At 43.4% G+C, this 14,822-nt stretch overlaps 1 long non-coding RNA gene across 1 annotated transcript; it reads left to right on the top strand.

Moving 5' to 3' along the window:
• The first annotated feature begins 9,831 nt into the window (after positions 1-9,831).
• On the top strand, positions 9,832-12,475 carry LOC310840841. Its single transcript, XR_014562195.1, has 3 exons — positions 9,832-9,959; positions 11,104-11,183; positions 11,990-12,475. It is a non-coding gene; the product is annotated as an uncharacterized lncRNA (long non-coding RNA).
• The last annotated feature ends 2,347 nt before the right edge of the window (positions 12,476-14,822 follow it).

Here is a 14,822-nt window from a genome sequence, read left to right as displayed (position 1 = left end):
AATTAGTAATCAGTTAGAGTTGCAGAGTTCCAGATCAAGATAATTCACCTTGCATAAAATACATCAAGATTTCTTGCTTGCTTGCTTGACCCCTCTTTTTTAAAAACATCACTATGTTATAGTTTCCCCGGCCTCTGTGCACAATTTCTAATATTTCTTGTATGGGAAAGGGGCCTGTTTCACAGTCTGGAGTGAGGAAAAGGAAGAGGTACTTCATTGCTTTTATGAAAGAGCGTGGAGCACTTGTGAGGTTCAGTTTCATGAATGTAGCTGAAACTTACCAGTAGTAATTGGGAGTGCAGTACATGATCAGGAATAATGAATAGCGAGGGTTGTTTTCTGCACCATGCTTAGTGCAGAAAAACATATTATTTTGTCAAACAAGTATTTCCAAAATTATTCTGGTGTATGTAACAAATTAAAGAGCCTTTGTTGCAGGTGTATTCTGCAACATGCTATTGACACATGTTGCATTTATACTGGGCCGTCCACACATAATTCCACTTTGCTAGTTGTTCTGCAATGCTTCTTCAACATTACCACATTATTGCACTCTGGAGGGGCACTCTTGCACTGCAGGTGCTGACATTTAAAGCCCTAAATGGCCTTGGTCTGTATACCTGAAGGAGCATCTCCACCCCCATCATTCAGCCCAGACACTGAGGTTCTCCTCTGAGGGTCTTCTGCTGGTTACAGGGAACCAGGCAGAGGACCTTCTCAGTAGTGGCACCCACCCTGTGGATGTCAAGGAGATAAAGAACCATACAACTTTTAGAAGACATCTAAAGGCAGCCCTGTATCGGGAAGGTTTTAATGTTTGATGCTTTTTTATGTTTTAGATATTTTGTAAGCCTCTCAGAGAGGCAAGGGAAACCCAGCCAGATGGACGGGGTATAAATAATAAAATTATTGTTATTATTGTTATTATTTGTTGTTGTTGTTTAGTCGTTTAGTCGTGTCTGACTCTTGGTGACCCCATGAACCAGAGCATGCCAGGCTCTCCTGTCTTCCACTGCCTCCCGTAGTTCGGTCAAACTCATGTTCGTAGCTTCGAGAACACTGTCCAACCATCTCGTCCTCTGTCATCCCCTTTTCCTTGTGCCCTCCATCTTTCCCAATATCAAGGTCTTTTCCAGGGAGTCTTCTCTTCTTATGCGGTGGCCAAAGTACAGGAGCCTCAGCTTCAGGATCTGTCCTTCCACTGAGCACTCAGGGCTGATTTTCTTAAGAATGGATAGGTTTGATCTTCTTGCAGTCCATGGGGCTCTCAAGAGTCTCCTCCAGCACCATAATTCAAAAGCATCAATTCTTCGGCAATCAGCCTTCTTTATGGTCCAGCTCTCACTTCCATACATCATTACTGGGAAAACCATAGCTTTAACTATACGGACCTTTGTCGGCAAGGTGATGTCTCTGCTTTTTAAGATGCTGTCTAGGTTTGTCATCGCTTTTCTCCCAAGAAGCAGGCGTCTTTTAATTTCATGACTGCTGTCACCAGCACAACAAAAAAGGGATAAAAAGTTGCTTGATTTTAGCAGGAAGTTTACAGGCATTCACTGATGGGAAGGAAAGAGGAACATCTACCCCAAAGCTTTTGCAGGCACAAGCAGTGTTTCAAGTGTGGTTGTGTATATCTGCCCATCATGAGCACAAATCACCAGGAAGGGTTGATAAAGAGAATGCTTGGAGGGGGCCCTGGGAAGGCATTTGACAATGAGTAGGCCTACCAAATTTAACAAGTATCATGCTCAATGTCCAATTGCCGCACTTAATGGCCACAGCGGGTGAAGGGAGGGCCACAAGAATGACACAGGAGGCTGGTATTGGGTCAAATTAGGTCACAATGAGGGTCATCAGTGGGAGATCACTTACGTGAGGGCATCTTCATTTTTAGAAATCCTGGGCAAGTGAGAAGCAGATGGGGTAGTACCTGCTAAAAATGGGCTATTGTAGGAGTGGGATTGTGGCATCTTTCCTTTATTGTTCTCCAGGGAAGACTAAAGAGGGTGATGGTCCACCCCTCTTGCTGCACTCCCTGTTTAGGATGAATTTATTATTTCGGTCACAGACCAGTCCCAGCTCACATACAAATCAGGGAAGTCATGAAACACAATAGGGATACATTTAAATTAGCAGTTGGGTATAACAGGGACAGTACAGATATAGCAGCAGTCGAAATATATGAATTAGATCTTTACTCACTAAAATATAACCTGAAGTGTCATTTAAAACCTTAATCATGATGATATCACAGCTTGTTCCCTAGGTTTTATGGCAATTGCACAGAATTTGGCCTCCTTTAACATGATCTCTGGATCTACCAGAGATTTTAAACATTGGAGTTCGGATCCAACTGAAGATTTTTGCATAGCAGAGGTGATAAATTCCGAACGTATATCCCCGTAGAAACGACATCACAACAAGGCATGAGAAACAGTTTCCACCTCCATTTCTACCTCCATCAAGCCGCAGGGACAGACTTGTTCCGCGTGTGGTTTACCCTCAAATCTGCCCTGCAAAAAAACAGATGGCAGCACGTTGAATCTAGCAAGGGTGAACGACCGTCTGTATTTGGGTATTTGTAATTTTGACAAATAAAAATCCTCTCCCATTGTCTTTTATTGCTGGGTATCTATTTATCTCGCTCATCTTTCCTTTATTCTCCTCCACGGAAGCCTGAAGAGAGTGGTGGTCTTGCCGCACCCCCAGTTTAAGATGCTTGTGGATAGGAACTCTTAGAGCAGGGGTCAGCAAACTTTTTCAGCAGGGGGCCGGTCCACCGTCCCTCAGACCTTGTGGGGGGCCGGACTGTATTTTTTTGGGGGGAAATATGAATGAATTCCTATGCCTGACAAATAACCCAGAGATGCATTTTAAATAAAAGCACACATTCTACTCATGTAAAAACACGCTGATTCCTGGACCGTCCACAGGCCGGATTGAGACGGCGATTGGGCCGGATCCAGCCCCTGGGCCTTAGTTTGCCTGTCTTAGAGCAGACTTTCTCAACCTGTGGGTCCCCAGATATTGTTGAACTACAACTCCCATCACCCCTAGCTAGCAAGGCCAGAGCTCAGGGATGATGGGAGTTGTAGTCCAACAACATCTGGGGACCCACAGGTTGAGAACCGCTGTCTTAGAGGTTGATACAGTCAGAGGAGAACTCCTAAGCCTCTGGTTGAAATAATGCATGAAGTGGGCACTTCCACTTCATTGAAAGTATTACTGGGCAAGGAAACCAAACCCTGAGTGACAGCCGGAATGCCTGGAGTCTCTCGCCATTGTGGGGTGTGCAACAGTATTGTGTAGGGTTGCCACACGTCTGGAATACTGCAGTCATATGGAGGAATACTGCAGTCTGGGAGGAAATCACAGAAATGTTTGAATTTAGTTAAATATAGCTTGGAAAAGAAAAAAAAAAGCTCAACAAATTTTGTATCCTGATTTTCACTTCTTGAAATACAGCAACCCTAGTATTGTGGCCAAGATGCTGTGAAATTTCTCACCTGCCATATTTGATCTGTGATGGCACTCTCGTGCATTCAAGCCATAATCGTATTTCACCAGCGCTCTTTTGAGAACAGAGCCATGGAATAACAATAGAATACAAGAATAGAAAGGATTCACATATCTGTTTGAGGTTCCTTTCCTAAAGCAGGACAGCTCAGATGAAATATATTCTTGCCTATCAAGGCTTTTAAAAAGGCAACAGCAGCACAACGCACTTCCAAGAAAGGATTATACAATAAGTACTGCTTCTATTTTTAGGTTTGCTGTAGGAAGGACATGTCATCTTTCTGCGGGAAAATCTCCACGTCATCCATTTGAAAAGTCAGGCAATTGGCTTCCTCTTTCTTTGAGATAATAAATATTCGAAAACTGTCAGACTATCTTTCTTCCCTAAACATTTTGCTCGCAATCCCTCCAGTATTCTGAAATTTGAAAGCTGATTGCTTCCAAAAACATATGACATTTTGGATATTATATTGGATGCAATTTTTTAAAAAAGAAGTTCAAATGCGAGATGCATGCCACAGCACATAATTGTCTAATGAAATTTACAACAATGTTCAGTTGAACACTTCTAACTTCAGGTTATCCTGTTCTTTGGGCTAAGATGTGTGTCTTGTGAATCCTCATTTTGTCTATTGCACACGGGTCACAGAATTGTAGGGTTGGAAGGGACACCAAGGGTCAACTAGTCCAACCTCTGCAATGCAGAAATCACAGCTAATATAACAACAACAACATATTTATACCCTGCCCATCTAGCTGGGTTTCCCCAGCCACTCTAGGCAGCTCCCAACAGTATATTAAAAACACAATAAAACATCGAACATTAAAAACTTCCCTAAACAGGGCTGCCTTCAGATGTCAGATAGTTGTTTATTTCCTTGACATCTGATGGGAGGGTGTTCCATAGGGTGGGCACTACTACTACTACTACTACTACTACAGTGGTACCTCGGGTTACATACGCTTCAGGTTACATACGCTTCAGGTTACAGACTCCGCTAACCCAGAAATATTACCTCGGGTTAACAACTTTGCTTCAGGATGAGAACAGAAATCGTGCTCTGGCGGTGCGGCGGCAGCAGGAGGCCCCATTAGCTAAAGTGTTGCTTCAGGCTAAGAACAGTTTCAGGTTAAGAACAGACCTCCAGAACGAATTAAGTACTTAACCCAAGGTACCACTGTACTACGACTTTATTATTTATACCTTGCCCATCTGGCTGGGTTTCCCCAGCCGCTCTGAGCGGCTTCCAACAAACAATTTAAAATACATTAAAACATTAGTCATTAAAACTTCCCTAAACAGAGGGAAGGCCTTCTGCCTGGTTATGGTTGTATGGAGATTATAATCCAGACCTCCTTTGTGATCCTGCATATCTGCCCTCATTTTAAGGCTGAGCTGAATGACTGGCAGGTGGGCATGTATCTGAAAAGTTTAAGCACCTTCTTCTGACCCCTGCCTCTCCACTGCAAAATGCAGCCAGCCCTGCTGTTTACTAGTGTTCCCATGTTCCAATCTGCCACTGAAATCTCATTTGACCCTTCCTAGTCATAACTTTCAGGCAGTAGTGACAGGGTGAGTACATTCTGTTGATGCGTTTGGTTATCTTTCCATGATTGGTTGCCTGGATTGTGGGAGAAGTAGATTCAGAATCGTTAAAAAAAAAAAAAAAAGTGGCATGAATTTGGAGGAAATTCTTCCAATTTTTCTTCTTTTTCCAATTTTTCTTCTTATTTTTTCTTTTTCTTTTTTCTTTTCTTTTTCTCTTTTTTGTTCTTTTTTATATATGTGTGCCTATCTGAAAATATATGTATGTATGTATTTGTATGTATTTTGTAATAATTATGTTAAATAAAATTTAATAATAATAATAATAAAGTTTCAAGCTTCAAAGTATCATTTATGCTGATATTGTGGATTCTTATGTAGGCAAAACAGCACCATCTGTGGACAAGAGAGAGGTTATCAGCAGGGCCAGGGAAACTCCAAAATATAATATAAAGGGAGCGGACCCCAAAATCCAGTGTGAGGCCTGTGGATTAGGCATACACAGTGGTCAGGGAATGTTTGCAGAAGGTTTTTGGGTAGGAGGGTGACTGGAAAGCTAGAGGGGATGGGATGGAATAGAGCACGGGTGTCAAACACAAGGCCCGCGGGCCGAATCCGGCCCGCCAGACCTCGTCATGTGGCCCGTGTAGCCGCTGCCGGCCGCCAGCCTTCACATTTTATTCTCGCTTCTTCTTTTTTGACACAAGAAAGCCGCCTCTTCAGCGCATGCGCGGCAGCCTACAAGCCAGAGAACGTCTGCCCTCTAGCGGCGCCGGCCGTTCTACACAGGAAACCTCCACTTTACATGTCCTTTACATAGTCCTACAGATACAACCGGCCCTTTGAGGGTGACCAAACTGCTGATGCGGCCCCCGATGAATTTGAGTTTGACACCCCTGGAATAGAGTATCTTTCAAGGCACGGCTAGATGGTTAAGACTCTGAACAAGAGAAGAATGTCACATGACCATGTTATGTTGCAAGTCCAACTTCACCTCTCTCAGTGGCAAAACAGGGAGCGTCTGGCTGAGACACAGCATTACAGAGCATAACACAAACACGAACAACAAACAGTGGCATCTAGTGTCAAAAGTCAGCATTGCTCCACTAAGGCTCTGTTTTCTGCTTTCTCTTCAAACCAGACCTATTACCCAAGCACCACAGACAGGGTCTTTTCTGCAGTGGCACCATGGCTATGGAATCCCACCACTGGAGAAGTTTGGCATGGCCTCTCTCTCCCATTGTGCTTTCAAGGGCACTTTGAAAGCTCCCGTCCCAGGAAAGCCTTTCATGATTAGTTTTCTAATCTGTATATGCGAATTGAGTTTTTTATAAATAACTATTCATGTGAACAAGCTGGAACGCATGTGTTTGTTTGTTTTTGTGTGTGTGTGGACCATTGTAAAAAAAATAAAAATAAAGGACCACAGAATTTTTTATCCATTTGAATATTCAGAGTTTCTCATGGAATACAGACAAAAGAAAGAAGCTTGCTTGGTCTTCAGTATTTAAACAAAGCATAGCACAAATTCAAAAACAATTGAGTTCCTTGACTACAATTATCCAACAGAATGAACTTCTCATTCTAAAGGCCTGCAGGGCTTGTCCTGTTATGTTCCAAACACATTCTTTTCAGTTTTATGAGAAACTTTTGAAAATGGGTTTCTTCCTTTCCCTCAAAGAATTCTGGGCACTGTAGCTTACCCCTCACAGAGTTACAATTCACAGCAACTTAGCAAACTACAGTGCCCAGAATTCTTTGAGGGAAAGAATGTGCTTTAAAGGTCTAATGCAGGGGTAGGCAACCTAAGGACCATGGGCCAGATGCGGCCCAATTGCCTTCTCAATCCGGCCCACGGATGGTCCGGGAATCAGCATGTTTTTACATAAGTTATTTGTGGGGTATAGGAATTCGTTCATTTTTTTCTTCAAAATATAGTGCAGCCCACCACATGGTTTGAGGATGGTGGACCGGCCCCCCGGCTGAAAAAGGTTGCTGACCCCTGGTCTACTGTATACACAGTCTTGGACTGATGTCCTTTGGACTCAAAGTCATGGGGAATTTCTAGCAAGAAAGAAGGCAAAAATTTGATTCATGATCAAAACAAAACCCCGAGCCTTCCACTTCACAGTATCTTCATTTGCTTTGAGCTAAGTAGACTTTGGCTCAGCAAACGTTCTCACCTGAAAATTACCAAGATGGAAGAACTCTAAGCTAATTTCCCCTTGTTAGTTTTTTCTGGCTGCATTTCTCATAACCAAAATAAGTTCATCAACTAAAGTAGACTTTTCCTTTTCCTTTCTTTTTTTGTGTGCTGGCTGTATCCAGTTAATTTACATTCAGGATTTTGAGGTTACATATTTGGATTTGAAAAGTGAACATAAAAAAAAAACATTCTTAAAAGTAGACCTTTAAAAAACCCCCACTTATTAATGCAATGTTTTGCAGAGAATGAATTCTAAGGAAACCTTGTTTTTGCGAGGTTACATTACAGCTATAAAAGATATTCAGACATGATGCCTAGACCATCAAGTCAGCTTTTTGGATAAAAGAAGAAAACAATTTTACGGACAATTTCCATTTACATTGGAAAGGATGAAGACAATAGCTGTACAGCTTTTTTCATTATTATTTCAATATCCTCGTGTTCTTCTTCCAATGATGGGGAGAATTTGGGCTGAGAAGAAGCACTGCTGATTGTGATTGAAGGAGACAAGTGACCAATATATTGCATTTGACCTTTGACCATTCTTGCCCAACTTTTTATTATGGCTGATCACACTTCCCCTCTCATTTTCAGTGGTAGTTAAGGGGGGTGGAAACACACCAATGTATTAAACAGAATGAAAATATCGAGGTCTTGAAGTGTTTTGGAGCTGGTTGGACAATGGCACCTGTACATTCCACCGGTTTCACTCTTGTCTTATACCAAAGTGGGGGGAAAGGTTTGCATAAGATTGACATTGTATTTCCTTTGTTCTGCGGTATCCAGGTACCAGTTGCTCAAGTACTATATACTGTGCTTAAACACTGGAGCTTTTCCAGCCTTGTGCCTTCTCATCTGCTGTCTCCATCGATAGGGAACCCTTGCCACAGCATTCCTTCCAAATTGATAGGGACAGAACATCAAATGCATTTTAGCTCTGTGCTGCTAAATGCACTGTGACTTCTAGCAGAGCTTGATTTTGCTGCGAAAGTCCACAATCCTCTTTCTTGAGCAGCAGAGTGTTTTTCAGAGAGCGCATTGGTATTTTCTTAGGTCATAGAATGGGAAAACATTCAAAAGCAACAGAACTGTTAATCTGCTAATTGCTGGCTTGTTAAGTGATATTCCATTTCTGAGATGTTTTAGCTATAGCCCTGATTAATGACTGTTTTAAGCAATCTTTTTAAATGTCCGTTAAAAAAATAATTGTGTGAAACACCTTTAAAAACTTCTTAAAAGGTTTCTCATACAACCACAATTCCAGAACGTAACAGGACAAGTCTGGAGGGTTGTAAAGGCTGGTTTTACAAAGAGAATTTTATTCTGCTGGATATTGTAGCCCGGGAACTCAGTTGTTTGAGAATTTGTGCTATCAGGAACTTTGTAGTTGAGTCTCTGTTTATAGAATGCTTGCAGCCTCCTTTCCTTCCCTTCTCAGGCAGACAACCTGTGGCCTCATTCCTTAATTACAGCAGCTAGAGGACTAAGAAATGATTTTTTTTTATTTTTTTTTTAGTGTTGTGGGTATTTTATTATGATGCTGTGGACACTTTTTTACATTGCCTTTAATTATTTTATTGGTTGTTGATTTTGCGTTCTAAATATCTTAAAAAAAAGTTGCATTTTAATGTTAACGCCATTCTTCGTCACCAAGCAAATACTGCAGATATGATCACTGCAGATGGTGACAGCAGTCACGAAATTAAAAGACGCCTGCTTCTTGGGAGAAAAGCGATGACAAACCTAGACAGCATCTTAAAAAGCAGAGTCACCACCTTGCCGACAAAGGTCCGTATAGTTAAAGCTATAGTTTTCTCAGTAGTGATGTATGGAAGTGAGAGCTGGAGCATAAAGAAGGCTGATTGCCGAAGAATTGATGCTTTTGAATTATGGTGCTGGAGGAGACTCTTGAGAGTCCCATGGACTGCAAGAAGATCAAACCTATCCATTCTTAAGGAAATCAGCCCTGAGTGCTCAATGGAAGGACAGATCCTGAAGCTGAGGCTCCAATACTTTGGCCACCTCACGAGAAGAGAAGACTCCCTGGAAAAGATCCTGATGTTGGGAAAGATGGAGGGCACAAGGAGAAGGGGAAGACAGAGGACCTGTTGACATCCAATACCATTTTGTGTTGGGGGGGTTATTGGGATGTTTTTGTTTTTATTATGTATTTTGTATTTGTATATTGTGATCTTATCCTGTGAACTGCCCTGAAACCAGTGGGTATAGGGCGGTATACATATTTAATAAACAACAACAACAACAACAACAACAATTTTAGATGGCTGTAACTTGCCCTGGGACCTGCTATTGAAGGAGAGGAATAAAATGAATAAACATGTAAGGGGTGATTTCTGGTTTTCCACTGTTCAACAACATAGGACCAAAGAGGCAGAGAGGTAGATTAGATTGCTAATGCTAAGTAGGTGCAGGAACAACGAAAGCTTGAATATAAAGGGATAAATTTCATTTTACATACTTGTAAAAAGCTGAACATGGATTAAAAGCCATATAAGGAAACTTAATAGTGTCAGTTGAGTGCTGGTGGTTGCTAGGTTGCGGAGGTCCTTGTGACACGCCCTTCATTGTGACACCTCCCTCTGCTGGCTCCTTGGTCACTAGGGCTCTAGAGGCTTAGCGATCTCCTTTGGTTTGATCATTCAGCGAGTGAGAGAGAAAGTGGATGGAGATGTAAGTAGACTTTCTCATCAGCATCTGCATTTTGTGCTGATAATGCTCTCTGACAGTCTTAGGGAACATTTAAAATAGGGAGGTCTTCATGAGAAGAGAAGACTCCCTGGAAAAGACCCTGATGTTGGGAAAGATGGAGGGCACAAGGAGAAGGTAACGACAGAGGACGAGATGGTTGGACAGTGTTCTCAAAGCTACCAACATGAATTTGACCAAACTGCGGGAAGCAGCAGAAGACAGAAGTGCCTGGCGTGCTCTGGTCCATGGGGTTATGAAGAGTCGGACACGACTAAACGACTAAACAACAAAATGCCTGTATAGATTCTTTCCCAGCTCTTTTTGCTGGAGAGGCCAGTAAACTCTCTCCTCTTTAACAGGAATCGTTCCTGATTCCTGACGTGGATAGAGTCACAATTCCACTTCAGAATTCACTGTCCTGCAGATCCCTTTATGAACCAGTCTGAGGGCTGCAGAACTGCCTCTGTACCCCTAATATAGATATTTAAACTTTTAAACATAGGTTATCCGGCCACCCACAGCTTGTGCATGGGGCTCCTTCCCTGCATGTGCTTCGGGTGCAAATATAACTGGTCCCCCAGGAGTGATGGGAATGTGATGGACATGCGTCACTCTCGGGGGGGGGGGGTGATATGGAAAATACTGGAGCAGAGCTGAGGCAGAATAGGACGTCAAAGGAAATGAAATGGCACCTCAGAAGCTGCTTCCGAGAGAGCAAAGGATGACCCTCTGTTGCTTCTCTCAAACACTCCTCCTTTGTCCCTTAAAAAAGGAATGCTTGGCACTGAAGGAGGTGTGTGTTCATAGAATCATAGAGGTAGAAGGGACCCTGGGGGTCATCAAGTCCAACCCCCTGCAATGCAGGAATATGCAGCTGGGATTGAACCTGCAACCTTATCAGCACCATGCTCTAACCAACGGAGCGAACCAGCTGATGTGTTGGGGTGTGCGCATAGAGATAGAAATGGGGAGAGTAGGGGAAAGATGTAGAGCAGAATACCCTCCCTCTCCCTCTCCCTCCCTCCCTCCCCCTCTCTCTCTTTCTCCCTCCCTCCCTCCCTCCCTCCCTCCCTTTCTACCTTCTACTCTCTGCCCTGCTCTTAGGATCTCTTTCTATCTCTTTCAGGATCACCACTCACACCCTAAACCACTGAGCCTCTTAGGCTTGCTGATCAGAAGGTCGGCGGTTCGAATCCCTGCGACGGGGTGAGCTCCCATTGCTCTGTCCCAGCTCCTGCCAACTTAGCAGTCCGAAAGCACAAAGTGCAAGTAGATAAATAGGTCCTGCTGCAACGGGAAGGTAAATGGCGTTTCTGTGTGCTCTGGTTTCTGTCACGGTGTCCCGTTGCACCAGAAGCGGTTTAGTGATGCTGGCCAAATGATCTGGAAAGTTGTCTGTGGACAAACGCCAGCTCCCTCGGCCTGAAAGTGAGATGCATGGCGCAACCCCATAGTCGCCTCTGACTCAACATAACCATCCAGCGGTGCTTTACCTTTTACCTTTCTACAGTGCTGCAGACTCCACCCACCTTGGGTTATGGCTCCACCCACCACCAGCTCCCAAGTGACTTTGGGATTCTCCACATAGGTCTTTACTGAGTGTTTGTAGCTGCTTGCATTCCCATCAAATTTGTGTAGTCCATATGACATGACCCGCGAACAACACCAGCCTTGATGCTATGCTCCTGTAAATTCGAATTTACACAATATGGGGATAATTTAATAAACTGGATAAATTGGACTCGCAGGACTCCTGTAATTGTGCATGTCAAGGTAGCAAGCCCTGCTATGGTTGATGGCTGTTGATGACATCTCAGCAGTCTCAATGGAAGTTTTATATATGCAATGTACATTTTATGAATTTTGCACGTAATTTCCCTTAAGACTCTAAGGTGGAATTGAAATCAAACACATAAAACATTGGTACAATATCCATTTAGAATCATGAAATGCCATCATCTAAAGGTAACCAAACCCTATAGTGTTTCCTCTCTCATCTTCTTATCATTCAGGGAAAGTCGAAAGAGTGTGACAAAATAATAATAATTATTTTTTGCTTACTATCATTTTGGTGGTTGCCTTCATATTTTTTTTAAAGAAAGGAAACATCATTGAGCTCTGAAAATAGCTATTTATAAGGGAACAATCAAATGGGCCAGATCCTTATATTGGAGCGGGATGGATCAGGAATCTCTCCCTTGGTATTCGCGATAATTAGATTTGAGCTATTTTCCCTTCTCCATCATTCTAATAAACATTCTTTTTAAGTAGCTGCTTTTCTCTATATATCCCTGTCGCCATTCTATGGTCAGCTGATGTTTAATGTTCATTACTTCCCTTTGCCCCTCTAATTACTCATTTTAACTAGCTACTGCCTATTTTTTAAAAATTGCAATTCCCAGTCCTAGTTATATTTTAAAAGCTCTCTTTTCGGCTTATTGCATACACTATATATGAGGCTTTTACGTCCCTGTGTGACCACACCAGCCTCTGCTGCCGCCCCCAACCGCCCCCCCCGGCTTGTTTATATTTAACCAGAATGAATTTCAGTTATGATCTCTCCATCTGGCTTTTAAGTAGCTCCCACTCTGCCCCCCCGCCCTCTACAACCCCGCAAGTAGATTTCTTTTACGTTGTAGAATTCTAGTCCAAATTCCTCGGGGGCATTCGGCATTCCTTTCTCAGTCAGCTTTCCTAAGGCAAAGCCTTTGTGTGTGTTCACTTCCACAACTTCTACCCCTTTTATGAACCTTTCAAAAAAAAAATTCGAATGTTATAATTAGAATGTTGTGAGCTCAGCAGTTTCATTTCTCAGGAGTTCCTGCAAACATTTGCTTTGGTTTCAGGCCACGGTGGGGGTCATATCCCCAGCATTTTATTTTCGTTTGTTAAAGCTTTGATTTTTCTGATTTGAAGTTATTAAAAAAAAAAAAAAGTCCCTGGAGTGAAATCCTGTAGAAAGAGCAGATTTTCAACACGTTCCGTTCTCAGCGTGGCCGAATGGACTGTGCAAAGCGACTCAATAGGTCACCTAGGATACCCACATGTTTACAGAGCAAGGATGAGACACCACAACGTACCTGCAAGGATGCTGAGAGACACAACGGTTGCCTTGCGTGGTGCAGCTGAACGAGGCTGCAAAACATTTAATATACGTATTCATTGGTAAGTTGCATTTTTACCCCGCCCTTCCCCAAGGAGCCCAGGGCGACACGCATAGAATTCCAGCATAATAACAGAATAAAACATTTATAACACTCGTATTAAATCTGCAATAAAACAACAAAACCGGTACATTCCAGTAAGCAGAAGTAATATAACAGTGGCCCCGGCCACCTCTTTCTAAAGGCTCAGATAAACAGGTATGTTTTTAGCTGTACGTGGAAAAAAAGCTGAGAGCACGGGGGTCAAAAGGTTTGTTAGTGAAAAAATAGGAAGTAACGCCTTCTTTGCAGGCTTACATCTCAACCGATTCCGACTTCCTTTTGGGATGCAAATATTCCTACTTTGGTCATTTTAATTGCTATATAATAAAATAAAGGTACCTAACAAATTCAGAATACAATTCGAGCTCACCTCGAGATAAGTAGACTAAGGTAGATCCTTGTGCTTCATGCCTGCCGCAGAGAGATTTTGTATTAGGCACCAGTTTAGTCAGCTTCAGTCTCAAGTCTCCTCGTTTAGTGATATCCAGTTGATTTATTTTCTTCAGTAGCAAATCATTTACAGCACTAAAGCCACATTCAGCTAAATATGAAGAAGGGACAGCAGCTAATCATTGTGAGGTGGCAAAGGGTGGTGCGTTTCCATTAATATTTCTCCACTGCTCTGCTGCTTCGCTGGCTGCCTGCACTTCCTGGTTTGGAAACGCCATCACCTCTTCCCCCAGGGCTTTAAGGGAAGTGCAAGAAGCTGGTGGCAACAGGGCATTGCGTCCTTTTTTAGTGCCCAGGGTTTGTGTGCATAGTGGGCAGAGGACAACAGAACCCACCATGCCAGCCTTTGCCATCAATGCTGCCAGCTGCACATAGTGTTGAGGGTTCATGGAGCTCAGCACTGACCACTGGAGCCAAGCTGTTGGTGGGCAAATCTCCCTGGCACTGCAGGCAGCCATTCAGTGAGGGGGCTGGGGCCACAGGGGTAAAGCCAGGCCAGGCTCTGGGGTTCAGAGATCCCAGGCAGCAAGCAGGGCAGGACGGGGATCCCTACATGGGGGCATCTGGCTTTTGCCCCCTAATTTTTTTGTGCCCAGGGCTTTGGCCCCTGTGCTGCCCCACGCTATGGCCCTGGGTGACCCCAGCTACCATACACCTGAGATTGGTGCACTGGCTGATTTTGTTTTTAAGGGAAATTCCTCCTTTTCCTTAACAAACAAACACCTCATGGGAACAAACAATAAACTTCTGCCAGGAGAACAGTAGATAACTTCTCTAGGGATGTGGGTGGCTCTGTGGTCTAAACCACTGAGCCTCTTGGGCTTGCCGATCAGAAGGTCGTGGTTCTAATCTCGGTGACGGAGTGCGCTCCCATTGCTCTGTCCCAGTTCCTACCCACCTAGCAGTTTGAAAGCATGCCAGTGCAAGCAGATAAATAAGTATCACTGTGGCAGGAAGGCAAATGGTATTTCTGTGGGCTCTGGTTTCTGTCATGGTGTTCTCTTGTGCCAGAAGCAGTTTAGTCATGCTGGCCACATGACCCGGGAAGCTGTCTGTGGACAAACCCTGGCTCCCTCAGCCTGAAAGCGAGATGAGCGCCGCAACCCCATAGTGGCCTTTGACTGGACTTAACTGCCCAGGGGTCCTTTACCTTTTAAAAAAAAACTTAGATAACTTCCCCACTTCCCCT

The sequence above is a fragment of the Podarcis gaigeae genome (assembly GCF_964106915.1).
Source record: "Podarcis gaigeae genome assembly, chromosome: 3".
In the NCBI taxonomy this organism is placed as follows: Eukaryota; Metazoa; Chordata; class Lepidosauria; order Squamata; family Lacertidae; genus Podarcis; species Podarcis gaigeae.
This window is presented reverse-complemented; position numbering and strand designations above follow the sequence as displayed.